Raw genomic sequence first — 18,024 nt, 5'->3', positions numbered from 1 at the left:
ACCCGCCGCCACCCCCCACCCCCCCATTACCGGCACCATTTGCCCAGCGCTCACCACCACGATCCACCCTTCCTCTCCCAAACTGTCCCCACAAAGGACCAAAAGAGACGTACCCTGGGCTTTATCCAGGATAAAAGAGCGGATCCTAGCAGCCGGGGTCTCAGCCTCAGGCCAAACTTCCAGGCTCAGCGCGTACCCCTCCGTCCCCGCGCAGAGAGGCTGCCCTCTCGGCCCGCGTGGTCTCTGGAGTGCAGTTCGCAGACCCAGTCCGCAAGGCTCCGGCTGGTCGGGGAGCCGGTCCTCCCCGGCCTCGGACTCCCGGCGCAGCCCCTGAGCCCCCCAAAGGCCCCAGCGCTGCCATTTAAGGACCCGCGTCTTCCTCGGGAGCTGGAACCGGTGGCTCCATCCTCTGCTGCTCCCGGGTCCCGAGGGGCGGCCACGGCCATTAGATATTCCCCGCTTTTCCTGTACAGCCCGTGTGTGTGTGTGTGTGTGTGTGTGTGTGTGTGTGTGTGTGTTAGGGAGCAGGGGAAATGGTCCTAAGTTCATTTTAAAAAGCACATATAAGTATTGAATAAAGCAGCCAAAGGCTCGGCCCTCCCCCAAACCTAGGAATTCAAAGCCACATGGCCACAGCCCTTTCCAGCCAAGCCCCCTCCCCGCACACGCTCCGCTAGGCAAGGCCATAAAAGCCCTTTTAAAGTCCGCGATCCTTCCGAGGACTCCCCAGATCTGCAGCCGCTCCCGGGCCTCCCTTTCCCCACGCCTGAGGCCCCCACATCAGGGGGGCGCTCTGGGGACGCGGTGTCGGGGGTCGCCGCGCCCCCGGCCTGGGCCACCCACCTCTGGGCGCGGGATCCCGGGGGGACGCAGTCCTCGAGCTCCCCTCCCGCTCGGCCCCTGCCTCCTCGTTGGGGCGTCCGAGACGCTCCGGCGAATGCGTGCGGCAGCCCCGGACCCGGCCGAGCGCGTCTGCCTGGAGCCGCGGCCGCGGGGCGAGCTGGAGGGCTGGGAGCGCCGCCCGTCGGCTGTCGGCCGCCGGAGCCCGCCCCCTCCCCGCCCCTCCCCGCGCCCGGCGCCCGCGGGCCGCCCCTCCGCTTCCACGTGCCCTCCCCATGCACCCACACCTCTCTGTGGCTTCGGTGGAATCCAAGCCCAAACCGAGAAACCACGAAATGAGTGAATGCATAGATTGGAGGGATGGCGAGATGGATGAATAGAGGGACCGGGCCAGTGAAGCCCTGTTATTTCCTAACTGGGGCGAGGGCTCTGTGTCTGGGGATGAGGACCTGTGTCGGCGTACGGGTGGGCGTGTCGGCGTGTGCACATGCGGACGTGTGTTGGTGTACACATACGTGTGTATGGGTAGGTGGAACCGTGTGGGTGCCTGTGCGCGCTCGCAACGCCAGGAGCTGCGAGGAGGGAGCGATCCTTCGTTTCTTACCCAGCACCACGACGGGCCCCGGGTAAGTACCACCGCTGGCAGCGGCTAGGAAGTGCGTCTTGGTGACAGGGATGGGGTCTCCCTGTATTTGGGGCCTCCCCCGATATGGCCCAGAGGCCGAGGCGTGGACAGGGCTGTTTCTGGCTCTCCGGCTAGCCAGAGCCGTCACACTGCCCTCCCCGTTGTGGCAGCCGGCCGCCTGGTGTCAAAGCGCGTGTTAACAAAGCCAGCGGTGGGGAAGGAGGCAGCTGATACACAAGGTGCGGCTCCCTTGGGCCGGTGGCCGGCCATCCCTCACTCTGGAGCGGTCTGAAATTTCAGTCTGTAATCCCCTCCCCCACCATGAATATTTAACTAATGTTAATGACCCTTTGGAAAGGGACTGTCTCAAAATCCTCAGAGGACACACACAGAAAACACCCCACACTGAAAGGAGCATGTTTCAAAAGCAAGCGCTTATCTTCCTCTGCTCGACCTCTGCAGAGGAAAATAATATAAAGCCAGGTTTCTTGAATTCAACTTTCCACTAGCAATGGTGGGGGTTTTCGTTTTCCTATTTTTTCTGCCTCCAGCTTTGCAGGTCAGAGCCCCATTGCTCTCCTTTGAGTTTCCATTCTAGGTAGGCCTGCTTCTTTCTGAACCCCTGGCCAAGGTCCTGGGGTCCTCTCCGGAGAGTCAATTCTGCATGCCAAACTCAGCAGGAAAGACAGCTGCCAGTCCCGTTCTTCTTTACTAATCCACAAAGGTCCTTGATCTCCCATACAAAGAAATGATATCATCGGGAAGTGCTCAGCAAGCCTGTCCACGCTAATGACACGTTTACAACAGCACCCTCCGGAGAAAAGGCATCTTTCCTGTCTTGAGCTTTATTCACACCTTTACTGGAGGGAGGGGCTAAGTCCACAATGGAGATGTCTGTTGTTCTCCTCAGGGTTCCTGAATGTCAATAGGCTTCTTTTTCTTGCCACTTAGGAATTGTTTCAGCAGCCTTCGGGTAGGTCTCCACTCTTGATTTCAATAGAATTTACTGATTCATGGTCAGAAATTATAGAGCTTCATCCTCGATCAATTCCTGTTCTTTCTCTTCCCTTCCTTTTCCTTCCATCCATCCTTTCTTCCGTCCCTCCTTCCCTCCCTCCCTTCATTCTTTCTTTCCTTCCTTCCTTTGTTCCTCCTTTCTTCCTCTGTCCCTTCCTTCCTCCCTTCCTTCTTTCCCTCCCTCTTTCCTTCCTTCCTTGTAGCTCCTCCTGTCACTGACTTAAGGAGTTAAATATCTGGGTGCCCTACATCATGATCTATTTTTAACATTTTAGTAACACATGAAAAACTCACATTGAAATGAGTGTGTTTGGGTAGAGTTATTTATTTATATGGACCACAGACTCTCCAAGGAAAGATTCTAAAATTAGAGCAGAGGTAAGGTTTTATAAACAGTATTATGGCAGGTGCATCATGACTCTTTCTTCTTATGTTTCTAAATTAGAATAAATGTAAAGTTTATCAATCAAATTTGTTTCATTATTAAAGTGTACAGCAATTCACACTGGCTGAATTACATCTTTCCTAAAGCAATGTCGATGTTAATATTAATTTTTTTAAAGATTTATTTGAGAGCAAGAGAGCGAGCGCACAGGGTGGAGGGGCAGAGGGAGAGGGAGAGAGAATCTTAAGCAGACTCTATACTAAGCGCAGAGCCCAACGTGGGGCTCATCTCACAACCCTGAGATCACAACCTGAGCTGAAACCAAGAGTCAGACGCTTAGCCAACTGTGCCACCCAGGCGCCCCAATGTTAATATTAATTTTAATTTAATATTACTTTTAATACTGATTAATATTAATTTTCTGTTATATTAATTTTAAAGCTCTGGTGTATCTTACAGAAAACTACTGGGAATATTAATTTAGGAAAAGCGCATGTTCAATAGATATTAATTTACAAGAACATTTCCTTTTCTTCCATCTCATAAGATGTTAAGGAAGTAGCCATGATTAAACATTTTTTAATATAAAATGCTTGTACATGCCAAGTGCTCAGAAATACTTTTTAATTTGTTCAGTGAAATCAAGGGTATGAACATCTGCATGTGAAAGTAAAAACTGTTCTTAATTAGCATTTTCTCATTTATTTCCCCCTCCGTCAGTGGTTCTCAGTCAAGGGTGACTTGACCCCCCAGGGGACATGTTGACAATGTCTGGAGACATTTTTGATTGTTTATAATGGGGGGTGCTACTGATACCTATTGGGTGAGGCCAGAGATATTGCTAAACAACACCCCAGCAACAAGATTTATCGTGTCTCAAATGTCAATACTGCTGAAGTTCAGAATCTGGCCCTGTACTCAAAGCCAATACTAAGGACCACAGACATCAGAACCACTACAGTTCTCAAAAAGGCAGATTCCTGGGCCCCACCTTTACCTACTAAGTCAGAACCTATGGGGGCAGGCTAGGAAAACTTTTTTAACAGCTGCTTGGTGAGCATAAGAACATGAAGGTATGAGAAATCCTAGAGGTGGGAAAAGCGGGCTTTACCACCTAGTACATTCTTTTTTTGTTTGTTTGTTTGTTTTTTGAGAGAGAGAGAGCCCGTAGGAGGGGCAGAAGAAGGGGGAGAGAGAGAATCTTAAGGAGGCTCCATGCTGAGGGCAGATTCTGATGCACAACCCTGAGATCATGACCTGAGCAGAAATCAAGAGTTGGACCCTTAACCGACTAAGCCCCCCAGGTAGCCCATCACCCAGCACATTCTTATGGGTATATCACATCATATATCTCTTAACATGATAATGATTATTGGAGCTGAGAATATTTTATGAAAGAAGCACATTTAGTCTCCTAGATGCACTTTATTTTTTTTTAAGATTTTATTTATTCAGGGGCGCCTGGGTGGCTCAGTCATTAAGCGTCTGCCTTCAGCTCAGGTCATGATCCCAGGGTCCTGGGATCGAGCCCCGCATCGGGCTCCCCGCTCCACAAGAAGCCTGCTTCTCCCTCTCCTACTCCCCCTGCTTGTGTTCCCTCTCTCACTGTGTCTCTCTCTGTCAAATAAATAAAATCTTAAAAAAAAAAAGATTTTATTTATTCATTTGTGAGAGAGAGAGAGAGAGAGAGCACAAGCATGGGGAGTGGCAGGCAGAGGGAGAAGCAGGCTCCCCACTGAGCAAGGAGCCCAATGCGAGACTCGATATCAGGACCCTGGGATCATGAACTGAGCTGAAGGCGGACACTTAACTGACTGAGCCACCCACATGTCATCTAGATGCACTTTAGAAGCACATTCAAAGCAAAGAAAGGGCTACTAATTCTGTGAAATAAAAAATCTACCTGGGATGTGTAAATGTTAAATGCTCCCAAAGGCCCTATATCATCTAGGACACAAAACCTATGGAAATGTTGCTTAGCAGAAGAACTCAGGATTTCTTTTGTTATGTCAAAATGTACATTTCTGCTCATTTTGCATCTGCCATGCTGCTGACCCACTTTAAACTGTGCCCTGAGCAACAGTGGCCTCCAGGGAACCCAAGAAATACAATATACTTACTAAAGAAACATCAAAGGTAAAGGTTAGTTTCTGGGAAAGAAGTCAGCCTAGACACAGTTTGACAAAACCTCTTCTTTCTCTCTTCTCAAACTGAGCAAAATGAAATCCAAATCCAGCAAATACTGGTCTATCAGTAGCTACATGCCTCCAACCTTAGAGAAGAGTAGAAGTTGAAAAAAAGACTTGTGAGTGGCTCAGAGAGGTGACTTGCAAACCCAAAGGAGGGCCAAGACTGGCCCATTATAAAAGAGAATTTGCCACTTCCTCCTAGCAAGGAGAAACATCGAAAAGCATCAGCTGGATGTAATCCTCGTATGTTAAATGTGTCCCCCTGAAAATAAAGGTTTGCTAAGAAAAAGGAGGAAGAGGAGGAGGTGGGGGCGGCGGGAGGGCAAAGGAAACAAAACCAACACCAAAAAGGCTGGCCCCCATCAAACCAATAGCCCTAGATCTTAGGGCTTTCCCACCAAGCAACAGGTAAAGTCATTGGAAATTTAGGAACAATCCCAACCCAAGGGCATTTCCATGGGACCAGATGTACCACTGAAAATATAAGAGAAGAAAAAAACAGGGGAAGTATTTGCAACATATATAACAATGAGTTACTATCTCTAATATGTGAAGAGTTCTTACAAATCAATAAGAAAATTGAAGAAAATCACTAAATACCCAATAGAAAAAAAAATAACCTAGTAGTTTATAGATGAATAAGTATAACTGGCCATGGAACTTAAGAAAATATGCTCAAACTCTTCATAATTAAAGAAATGCAAGTGAAAATATTGGGACAATATATTTTGCCTGTGAAATTGGTAAATACATAAAAACACAAATTTTACTTATTTTTGGTGAGGGAGTGATGAAAATTAAGTGATTGTTATACTCCGTTGATGGGAATATACATTGACATTAATAAATTGGTAAATTCAGAAGACAATTTGGGGCTATCTCTTGAGATAAAAAATGTTGATACACTGCTCAAGGGCAATTCACTTTGGGAATTCAGAAGTTTATGAAATCTATGGAGTCAGATGAAAGATTGGGGTGGTGGGGAGAAGTCAGTGAATGAGAAATTCCTGATCACCGATAAGGCCCAAAGAAAGAGAATATTTAACATACACTTTTCGAGTCATTTGCTGTGCTGTGTTGTGATATAAGTACTTCTGGTAACCTGTAAACCTCTTAAAACAGCATTTGTTTGGAGAACCAAAGGCAAGGGGCTTGTATGAGGCTTGGTACAGGGTGGATATCAGGCAAGATGGATGCGAAATGAAGAAGTCAGACAAAATAAGAAATCAGAACAAGAAGTGACCAGAAGAACTACCCCCCCACACACACACCCTGCCACTTGAGTTCATCACTTGAGTTAAAAGCCCATAAAAATAGTGGGGTGGGCACTGGACATCTTCCACTTTGTCAGTAGGAGTTCAAATAATTTTACTTTAAGTATAAAAGGAAAGATTTATCCCTGCTGGCTTCACGACTTGGGATAGCCAACCAACTAACTCCTGGGATTCACACGGGTCATTTGCTTGCTTTCTAAATCAAATAGTGGTTTTACCTTATTCATCTGGATGGTTTGTATGTTTACGGATTTCCAACTTAAGACATTTCTCCACTGATCCTGGATTCTTATCTAAAGACGAAAAGGGCATCTCTAGATAATGTGGCTTTTTCATAGAAGGGATGACCCATCCATAGAACATTTTAACCATCAACTTTTTGACTGTCCAACACCTAAGACTGACATGGGTCAGTTGATGGACTATTTGTTTGGACTTATAGTTGTGTTTTATCAAATTAAAAACACCCTTCTCAAAGCCAACTCTTCTCTAAGGTCAGACCTGGTTGCTAAGTGGTAGTCAGCTCTAAAGACTGCAAATCAGTTTCCCAAGCTAGCTCACATCAAGAGTAGCTTGGGGGGGTTTGTTTTCCTGAGGCCCAGGAATCTATATTTGTTTAAGCTTTCCACATGATTCTGTTCCCCAGCCTGCTTTGGGAGGCACTTGGGGTGGACGCAATCCTTAGGCAGGAGGAGAGAGGCTCGTGGACACAGAGCTAGGGACCGTGTCATATGAAAACACTTGGCTCTTCGACCATGTTTACCACCATTCTTGGCCTCCGTAGCGATGCCTGCCTTTCCTTCCTTTCCTCTCCAGGGTATCTGGCTTCCTGTACCCCAGTAAGTTCCTTCCCTGCCTGTTCTACATTTATTTCCTTTTCCTGCATCCTCACACTTGGCCTCTCCTTTGCCAAACCTTCTAACACAAGGAAATGGTGACCTGATTACATTCACCCCCGCTGTCTGAGACTCTTTTTTTTCAAAAGACCTTGAAAAACACTCCAAATGAAACATTCCAAAACCCAAGCAACTTTTGCCCATCTCTCTGTCTTTATTTTGTCCCACCTTGTAGCCAGGCTGTAACTTCTCTACATGGAAAAAGTGAGAGCAAATCATCCGGATTGCCCAGTGTAATATACCATTAAATGGTAGCATAAAGAGAAAGTCATACAGTATTCCAAACTAAAATCTTCAGTGAAAAGCAGCAACATGGGAAGCCCTGTGCTGGGAAAGGGGCAAGGAAAAACTCAACTGAGGGAGGGGAAATGCAGGGTGGGGAAGGAAGAGGGCACGGAGGACAGAGTCCCTTGGTAAGGGAAGCGAGAAGGTGCCAATGGCTACATGGGACAACTGTGGGTCCTACATCCTCAGTTCCAGAGGCCTCGAAGCTCATGTGCTAATGACAAGAATGTACTTATGTATTACTTTGGTATTTAACAACAATAAAGCCCTGTAAAGTGGAGGTTCTTTGTTTCTTGGTTGAGGATTTTATCCCATTTAACAACTGAATCATTTAAAAAATCTACTAGGGGCACCTGGCTGGCTTAGTAGGTAGAGCATCTCTTGGTCTCAGGATGGTGAGTTCGAGCCCCATGTTGGGCATAGACATTACTTCAAAAAAATATTATTAACCATTCCAGAGTGCATGCTTTAATGGAGACAAAGCATGAACCGAGGCACTTTTTAAAGCATGGCATTGAAAACATAAAATATGCCCAATATTGAACTTGAACTGTACACACTGTGTTCACAGGACACTGGGCAACAGTGCCCCCCAATGCCCAGGACAGTCTTCCCTGAGTAAACTCAGTGGATATGCTCTTCATTAATGATAAATTTTAAATGCAAAATTCCCTTTCTTTCCAGTGGTGTTCAATTCCTTTTGAATTTTAGGTAAGATGGAGAATTATTTTTCAGTTTTCATTTATTTTTTTAAAGATTTATTTATTTATTTGAGAGAGAGAGAGAGCATGAGCAGGAGGGGCAGAGGGAGAGGGAGAGAGAATCTCAAGCAGACTCTGTGCTGAGCGTGGAGCCTGATTCGGGGCTCAGTCCCACGACCCTGAGATCACAACCCAAGCTAAACCAAGAGTCAGATGCTTAACTGACTGAGCCACCCAGGCGCCCCTATTTTTTATTTTTTTAAAAATGGGACTGTAACATTTTCCCAGGAATTCCCAAGTTTCCTTCTGAACTTTTAAGTACAGGTTGTTTGTTCATTTATGGAAAGAACCATAAGGCTTTTCAGTAATATTAGGGGTGGAGAAAGACTACATCTTGACATCTTAAATAATTCTTATTATTGCAGAGGTAGTTTTCCCAGTAGTTTCTGACCTAGTCATCAAATGTTTTAATATTGAGAACTATCCAGTGAGAACGTAGGCTTTTTCCTTCTACAACACAAAACACATTAAATTCCTTATCCTAGTGTTAAGATAAGTTCACCAAAGATGATGAACTACATTGCAAAGGCGTTTTAAGTTTATATGATGTCCAGAGTAAGTTATTTACTTACCTAGCCAAAGTGTTAAGATCTTTTAAATATGGAGAATGCTAACCGCTGCTTCGACAGCATGTTTAAAGCTTCTGTTGGGATGGGACCATGGCCAGTGTAAAATCACTTTTGAAGCCACAACAGCTTATGATAAGGTCAACTAAATATGCAGAGCCACATTATCCACGCAGACTCTGCACCTCCTCAGGTCAACGGCTTCTCCACAGCTCCTCCTTACTTGCTTGCTCTCCTCCCTCCCTCCCTCCCTCCCTCCCTCCTTTCCTGCCTCCTGTCCTCCCCACCGCCCCCTTCCCTCTTTCCTTTTCTTTTTAGACCACTGCCTGGCTAATTTTAGGAGCAAGCACTGCATACTTAAATACCTTAAGAAGCCTGTTATTCTGACAGATAACAGAAATGGGTAAAGCAGCCAGGTATCCGAAACAGTCTATGACTCCCGTGAGGGGCTCAGGCACTGAGGAGCCCGGGTGCTGGACTGATAAGTAATTTATAGCCTGGTTGAGATAAGATAGGCAGGCACCGAGACCAGGACAGCGTGTTTGGATAGAAGACTGTTGATGCGCCTGTTTTTTATTTTAAGCATTTTCTGTACTTGCTTGGGATGGGGGAGGGCATATCACAATGCCAGAGCCAGGAAACTAAGAGCTAGGGGGAAAAATGACTTGTCACCCAAGCCACGTCCCTCATTTGACAGTATAGCCAAGTGTCCATGAAATATAGAGTCTCTGGAGCGAGAAGCCTGGGATTGGATCCTGATCTGTCCCTTATTAGCTGTGTGAACTTGGGAAAGCCATCTCCCCGAATCCTCACATGTAAGAGGCAGATCAGACTTCTACCGTATATGGTTGTTGTAAGTATAATGAGATCATCCATGTAAAGCTGTAAGCTCAGGGCTGGCTACAAGGTCAGAACTCAGTGTTAGTTGTTATTAGCAAAGAAAATGAATCCTAGGTGGGGAACAGAACTTGCATAGAATCACCCAGCAAGACTGGGTCAAAGTCAGGACTCAAATGCCAAGCCTGCTCACTCTCAGTTCAGTGTGAAGTTCTTTGCTGTAAGTTTGCTTCCCTTGGTATTTTCATCATTTCTATAGCAAACAGTAAACAACAAGAACCCTTTCCACCTCACACTCTTCCCTTCATCCAGAAAGCCCTGCTCACCGGCCCCGGCCTGTCCTCCTCCTCCCCTTCAAGGGCCTCTTCCTCAGCCTGCCCCCAAGGCTGTTATTCCCCAACCACAATCTTCTTCCCTCCATTCCCATCATCCCGACCTTCCCCTGGATAGAGACATTCTATTGAGTGCACCCTAGAATCCTACCTGCAGCTTTGCATCTTCCCTCAAGTATCCGTCAAACCCACTTACTCCAGCCAAACTCCATACGTGCCTCCCTGCCCCTCAGTTCCCCTGCATTTCCTGACTGAGGGTCCTGCTGTCCCCATGGCCACCTCTGCCCTCTTCCTCACCAAGGTCCAGCCACTGTGTTTTCTCCTACTGTCCCTACTGCCTCTGCATGGTCCAATCCTGCCTCCTTTCTCACCTGGACCTTTCACTGGACTCTTAACAGGCATCTCTGCCTTCGGCCTCTCCCCCATCTTGTCTACAGTGTACGCGGGTCCTAAACCACTCTCCAATGGTTCCTCTTGCCAAAATTAAAATTCCTTCTTATTCAATCATTCACCCATTTCACAGATATTAAGGTCCTGCCATGTACAAAGCATCATTGCATGATGATATGGGGGGGACACATAGGCAGGGGCTTTCTCTCTCTCTGGGACCACCGAGCCTGGAGGGGGGATGGGGGTTCTCCTTGCTATTTCCTCCAGACTACTGTCCTCCTTTCTCAGTAAACTCTCCTCCCTCACCACTTGAAGGTTTCAGCACCTGTCACTCTGTCCACCACCATTCTGATCATAAATCATTACAATAAAATGCTCTTCTGACTGGTCCCCATTTGAGTAGGTTTCTAGGAAATTTCTTTTTAAACACAAAGGACCAACTCCCAAAAATAACCTTATAAAGCACATTGAATAAAATAGTTCTTAAACTTTTAGGTAAAAAAAAAATTGCACTTTTAAAACATCAAACAAACTAGACTTTCCTGTAAGGCAAATTCTAAGAAGAATTTGTTTTTGTTTTTTTTTTAAGATTTTATTTATTTATTTGACAGAGAGAGAGACAGCGAGAGAGGGAACACAAGCAGGGGGAGTGGGAGAGGGAGAAGCAGGCTTCCCACGGAGCAGGGAGCCCGATGCGGTGCTCGATCCCAGGACCCTGGGACCATGGACCTGAGCCGAAGGCAGATGCTTAACGACTGAGCCACCCAGTTGCCCAAGAATTTGGTATTTCATATGAAAGGATCAACGACAGTCTGTGACTCCTGTGAGGGGCTCAGGCACTGAGGAGCCCAGGTGCTTGACTGCTACATTTCTGACATTTACCATGGGTGGATTCGGTTGGCCTTTCCTTTTCCCTCCTATTATCTGTGTCATTCTTCTCTCTTTCATTCTCTTAATCACAAACACCGTCTTTTCAGACATGTCACTTGCACAAAAAATGTGTGGCTTGAAAGTTACTGATTCCCTCCATGAGGAAAGCATACTTTTTGGTCTTTGCTCTGGATCTGAACTCCAGGTGAATGGCTGCTTGTGAAGTTAACCAGCTCAACATTTCTGAGAAAAGGAAGAGCGCTCACCACGGGCAGGAAATCCGCAGGCAGGACCTTCCACGGATTACTTTACCTTCCTGTGCCTCAGTTTCCCAGTCTTTAAAATTGGGACAATTACATAGTTATCTGTATCACGAACCTGTGGTGAGCGTTGGATGCTCACAAAGTCCATAGAACCTACCTTTTAGATTCTCAGCAGGTGTTAGCTACTTATGATTTATCTGTGCCTGTCTATGTTCTGTAATTTCCTGATGTTCGGTCCCAAGAGCCAGAGTGGTCTTAGATCGGTTCAGCTCTTGACTAACTCCTTCTCCTAGAGGATCATAACTATTTTCCTGTTGTTAAATTTTAACTAAAATATTTGGGGGCACCCGAGTAGCTCAGTTGATTTCAACTCAGGTCATGATCTCGGGGTCTTGAGACTGAGCCCTGCATCAGGCTCCACGCTCAGCTGGGAGTCAGCTTGAGATTCTCTCTCTCCCTCTCCCTCTGCCCCTCTCCCCTCCCTCTCTAATAAGTAAGTAAGCAAGCAAGTAAGTAAGTAAGTAAGTAAATAAATAAATAAATAAAATATTTTCCCAATTATAAAAGAAATGGGTCCTCATTGTATGGAAAGCACTAAACTGTGGGCTCTGGAATGTTACAGACTTCCGACTGAATCCTAACTCCACTCTTACAGATTCTGTGACCTTGGGAAAGTCACTTAACTCCTCAGAGCATGGATTTCTGCATCTGTAGCACCGGCAGGACCAGGAGGGTACCTGCCTCACACCTGCCTCACAATGTAGTTGTGAGTGTTAAATGAAATAACGCAGGTCAAGTAACATAGTGCCTGGCCCTAGTGCATGCTGGGAAAGAAGGGGAGGACAAATCAGGAAGGGAAGAAAGAAGCAAAGAAGGGAGAGAAGGAAGGAGGGAAGGAGGAAGGAAGGAGAGAGGGAGGGAGGGAGAGAGAGAGGGAAGAAGGAGAGAGGGAAAGGGAGGGAAGAAGGGTGAGAAGATAAGAGAAACAGGAAGGTGGGTCAAGACTATCACAGGATAAGAAAAGCCTGATGAAGTCCACATGAAGGAAAAAGGTTTATTTTAATAAACTGTCAAATACAATGAAAAATGTTAGAAACAGGATGCATTTTTTCTTTCAAAAAGAAAAAGATTCTCTGCCTCTTTTGCAATGCCATTTCTCTTAAGAGGGATTTTCCTTTGTCACTCATGGGATAAACTTAATATAAACTTGGAAATTGTTTTCATATTTGGGTTTTGTTCATACTTCCTTTGCAAGAACATATTTAAAATACATCAAGAATAATAAAAATAATGGCTCTTAGTGGATGTATGTTTGTCTGTTTCTCAACCTTCAATAAGCTTTGATAGTCAAAATTTCCAGAGGATTTAGTGACATTAATTTGAAAAATCACCCTTAACATTTGAATCTGTTTAAATATGGTACACCTCATATAAAAGCATGCAACACAACATTCGATAAATCAGTTTTTTACCTAAAAGCTAACAAATGCTGTGTAACAGAGAAGTGCAGGTATCTTAGGAAACACTAAATGAAGAAACTGCCCTAAGCTCAGGCATGGTGGGGATAATGGTCTCCTAATAAATATTGCAGGACATCTATATGCTGAATTTCTCCAGATTCCACGGAAGGTCTATTTATTCACTGTGGGCCAAGCTTCCCTTATTTACTGAAGAGGCAGTTCTGTTTTATCATATTCATGAATCACCACAGTAGAAAGATAACGAAAATGTAATCAGAATATAGATAGGATGAGGACCCAAGGGCAAGTCTGAAAAACAACCAAATCTCGGGCATGAAATCTAATCTTATCCCACCAGGTAGACTCCAGCTTTGTATTGAAGAACAAATGCAAACAGAACTACATAAAAGCTCCCTTATTGATCAGGGGCTGTGAGAACCACTTTATACATTTGCATACAAGCCTTGTCATTCTGTTCTACCAAGCAAAGCAGTGTGACATAGTCATTAAGAGCAAGGGTGGCCTGGTTAGATCTGGGCTCTGAGACTCCTTGGCTATGTCCTTGGACAAGTTACTTAGTCTCTCTGTACCTTTTCTTCCTCTGTAAATTATTCATAGTACCTCTCTCACAGGGTTGTGGTAAAAAGCAAATAATATAATCCCCTAAGCATCCAGGGCCCTGATCCATGAACGACACATGGAAAGTTCTCCATAAATTAGAATAAAGAAATATTCTTTAAGAAATATCACTATCAATATTATGCATATTATTCTCATTATTCATTTTTCTAAACTGAACTAGACTAGAAATTCATCATGTTAGAGATGAAAACTTAGTGGTCTATGAGCATTTGGAGAGCATGATGACCGATTCAAGATTCAATACCCTACCCGCTTAGCCCAGTTCCCTTTGGGAGAGGGAGTGGGGATTGCAGCAGCTGGGACTTTTTCCTTTTCAGAAATAGACATAAGTGTGCTGAGCTAAAATAAATGTCATATCTCCATTGGCTCATTGCTGAAGAAGCAATTGTTGCAATAACAATAGGCTCAGGCTCGAGTTACATCAAAACAGCCTTGCTCTTGGGATGGAAGCCTGTTGGTATTTTGCCGTCTGTTCTCCTAGCCAATCAATCACCTTGTCTGAGCATGTTTTCTCTCTTTACATCCAACTTACACATATGTCATGATTTTCATTACATTAACCACAAGTTTGCACTCCAACAGAAGAAAGCAAGGAGGAAGGCCACTGGGGGATGGGTAGAAGAAAGAGATGGAAGGGAAGGCATTTGCTAATTTATCTAAAGGAACATTAGATGCTCACTTAAACAATCTTAAATACTTGTATAATGAAGCAAGATGTTTCTGCCTATGAATCTGACAGATATTCCTGAGAATTACACTCAAGATTTATGAGACCTCCGTGATGCCCAACTTGTTTCAGAAGGACAAGGCCTATTGTAAATGGCTACATGAATAATTTGTTTTTTAGGAATGACTTGTGACCGTTCTAAACGTTCCCAGATAGTCATGATAATTTATTAATAAATGAACTTGAGAGGCAAACCCCTGCTTAAGTGGGACCCGGATTGGCAGCTTTCCAAGAGCACCAAAGACCAGTGGCTTCTGCCAATGGGTTCTGCATTTGATTCCCTTACCTTAGTTCTATGGGAAGCCATAGACTTCGGTACTTGCCAATGAGCCCCTCATAAGAAGACAGGCGTATCTGCAAATGGGCTCTGACCTACATGGACAGAGGCTATTTCTAGAGCTTTATCATCATTAGTTGCTCCCACTGCTGGAATGTTAGAAATGAACATAAGAGGAAATGCACTGGTGTATCCAGGAAATATTTGTGAATATATCAGAACTTTGGCTTGGAAGATCCAGGCCACTGTCATCTATTTTAGGAGGTGACCACTCAGAGAGAGGGAAATTTTACCAAGTAATAGAGTTGGTAAAAGTGCAAGAATATTTCATCAACATTTTAAAAACCGGGATGATGAAGCTATCTGCAGAAAATGAAATCAGGCCAACACTGATAGCCCAACTAAAATTAAAATTCTAGAATGGGCTTCAGAAAAATCATAACATGCCCAGATTGAGGAAAATTTGTTGTGTGTTTTTTTTTTTTTTTCATTCAGGAGAAACAAACAAACTGGGGACAGAGTTCCCTATAGTTTCATTTCACAGAGAAACCAATGAGGTACAGATCTTGCCATGAGTCAGGTTTGGAAGCCTTTATTTCTAGAAAAAAAAGTTAGGAGAGGTCTGTTGATAGGCTATCAGTATATTTTGTGAACTGAAACTGTATATCTGTCTGATTTAAAGCTTCATATAACACATTGTAATCCCTGAATGAAGTCATAGTTAAAAAAAAAAATCCCAAACCACAATAATCAAATGCATTAAGCAATTATCTTCACCTCCTTTGCAACACCCCCTCCTGACTAGGGCTGCCAGACTTAGCAAATTAAAATATAGGATGCCCAGTTAAATTTAAATTTTAGATAACCAATAAACAGTTTCTTAGTATGTCCCAGGCAATATTTGGGATACACTGATACTAAAAATCTATTCATCGCTTCTCTAAAATTCAAGTTTAATTGAGTGTCCAGTATTTTATCTGGCAAAGCTACTCCTGCCCCATCCTGAGAGCACCCCTGCTTTAGCTAATAGTAAAACTAATCTGCATTCATTAATACTCAGATCAAGAGGTTAAGCGGTGTCTTTCTACCGGGTTCAAATTCTCACTTTGAGATCTTTGATAAGTTACCTAACTTGACTGTGCCCCAGTAGCCACATCTGTAAAATGGGATTAGTCAGAGTCTCTCCCTCTCAGGGTCAATTTGAGGATTCTATAAGATGGGACCCGGAATGGCCTCACGAAGAACTGAGCTCATAGCAAATGCTCGATCCATATTAGCTATTATTGTTGACAAGGGAAAATGATGAAGAAATAAAATGGCAAAGAAGGACCTGGATCTTTCCTTTGCCAGGAATATCCCTTGTCTATACATAGATAACGGAGAGCTGTCGATGGCTATGATTTCATTTATTTGACTTTCATTTTATTGGATAAATAGGGAGTAACACATAGGAATGATAATAACCAATTTGATGCAGCTTCTTACAGTCTACAGCATGGCCTTTCATATCCATTACCTGGTAACAATGCAAAATGTATATTTCAAAAAAAAAAAAAAAAAATTCAAGACCGTGATTGTCCAACAGGGACTACTGTGAAAAGGTAGCGGTAGGGTCTTGGTATACCTCCCACCCTCTCAGAGATCCACTACTCTACATAGCTTAAAGGATTAAAACAATCTATAATAAAAATATCTCCTTTGGCAAGGAAGCAAATTGAGAGCAATCTTTATGTATGGACACAATGTGGAAATGACTTCTGCCCCACCCCCCCCAAACAATCCTCGGTGTCATCATCGTCAAATACAAAGGGCAAGTGGTTCCACACAGCTGGAACAAAAGACCCTCAGCAGAATGGCTTTTTAAAAGCCACGTCCACAGAAAGCTGTAACCTGTGGCCTCTATTCATCACCGGAAGATTCTAAATGCTTTCCCCCTTTTGTAACGGAGAACATCTGCCCTTCCAGAACAATCTCTCTCCCAGCGGTAAATTTTACATATAGAGAAGCAACATCCTTTTTTAAAAATGTTGCTTTCCCACGTCCTTGAGTAGGAAACGTGCCCTTGTTAAATGGTTTTACAGCCAGAATCTCCAACCTGCCTAAATGGTACCCATCTTGTTTCTCAGCTAAGCACAAGTGAGAAATACTGCATATGTTGTTAAATTAATTAAACAAAGAGGCCATTAGACTGAGGTGGTTCCATTGCCACGTAAGAAAACCAAAATCTAAGCCTGTAAATGCTTCAAGGTTATAAAATCAAAACACTAAGGACAACCAATTACAAGAGCCAACTAGGCTTTAAGCTGTAAGCAATCAATAGTTTCTTTGCTTTGCTTTTGCCTTTTCTCCATAAAAATCTCTCCCTGAGTTCCCATCTTTGGAGCCTTGCTAACCACTTTTGATCTAGTGCTGCCCAATTTGAATTGATCTTTGCTCAAATAAACTTAAAATGTTTAATAGGTCTCAGTTTATCTTTTAATAATGTAAATAAGAACAAGGCTTCTTTCTGAAAAAAAAAAAAATTCTGCTGTGTTAGAATTTTCTGGGCTCCTTTTTGCAAATACGTTAAGTTTTTAGTACCTCTATACAGAACAAGAGGGCAAGGTACAGATGGCATTTGGGATTTGGTTGGTGTACATATCTGATTAAAATGACTCTTTTTTTGCAAATACTTAAGTTTTTAGTATCTTTATATAGAACAAGAGGGCAAGGTACAGATGGTGTTTGGGATTTAGTTGGTGTACATATCTGATTAAAATGACAGACAAGTCACATGCTTTCTACTCAGAAGATAGTTCTTTAGCACAGATTGATAGAGTTCCAACACGACTGATGTAGTTTTTGAACAGTCATCAAACAAACAGAATTCAAGAAAACAATGCGTAGCCCAACAGGTGCAATTTCTGGCTCCCAGCAATGCACCCAGCTGAATAAAGCCAAGACATTTCCAGGATGTTGGCACTGGGTAGTTTACGCCACAGAAGAAAGAAAGCCCTGTCACGAGCAAATTCATTTAAAATCTAGCATTAAGCACCTTCCTAGCGCCTTTATTTGCAGCACTACTCTTAAACGTCTATAAAGTGATCGCCTTTCTAGCTTGCCTTGTCCACAGGATAGGAAAATGCTAGGTTGGGGCTTAGCCATTTTACTGGCTTTTTAAGATTAACGGGATGTACTTAAATTCCCTTTGAGAAGACAAGGAAATATTATGATGTATAAAAGGTAACACTGAGGTGGTTGCCGGGAGCTGGAGAGTGGGTATTTAATGGATACATTAATGGAAAAAGTTCTGGAGGTGGAGGAGGGTAGGGATGGTTGCAGAGCAGTATGAATGACGTAATGCTACAGAACGGCACTTACAAATGGTTAAAGGGGTAAATTTTGTTAT

The 18,024-nt window shown here is 43.9% G+C and overlaps 1 protein-coding gene and 1 long non-coding RNA gene across 9 annotated transcripts in view; one reads left to right on the top strand and one right to left on the bottom strand.

The window, feature by feature from the left end:
• Positions 1 to 18,024, bottom strand: part of PALM2AKAP2 (PALM2 and AKAP2 fusion) — a 441,240-nt gene that overhangs the window by 107,377 nt on the left and 315,839 nt on the right. Inside the window, exon 1 of one of the 8 annotated variants that reach the window (XM_081803351.1) lies at positions 844 to 980. The exons of 6 other annotated variants lie outside the window; for them this stretch is intronic. The gene's annotated coding sequence lies outside the window, so the exon portion shown is untranslated. Of the gene's footprint in view, positions 1 to 113; positions 755 to 843; positions 981 to 18,024 lie in introns of those variants that run through there. One more of the 8 variants, XM_081803353.1, reaches the window with a different exon arrangement.
• LOC145717094 (uncharacterized) overlaps positions 1,110 to 18,024 on the top strand; it is a 30,988-nt gene continuing 14,073 nt past the window's right edge. Inside the window, exon 1 of the long non-coding RNA XR_014140113.1 lies at positions 1,110 to 1,466. This is a non-coding gene — a long non-coding RNA (uncharacterized LOC145717094). The remainder of the gene's footprint in view (positions 1,467 to 18,024) is intronic.

This window comes from Leptonychotes weddellii, chromosome 14 (genome assembly GCF_054177405.1).
Source record: "Leptonychotes weddellii isolate Sample4059 chromosome 14, ASM5417740v2, whole genome shotgun sequence".
Lineage (NCBI taxonomy): Eukaryota > Metazoa > Chordata > Mammalia > Carnivora > Phocidae > Leptonychotes > Leptonychotes weddellii.
This window is presented reverse-complemented; position numbering and strand designations above follow the sequence as displayed.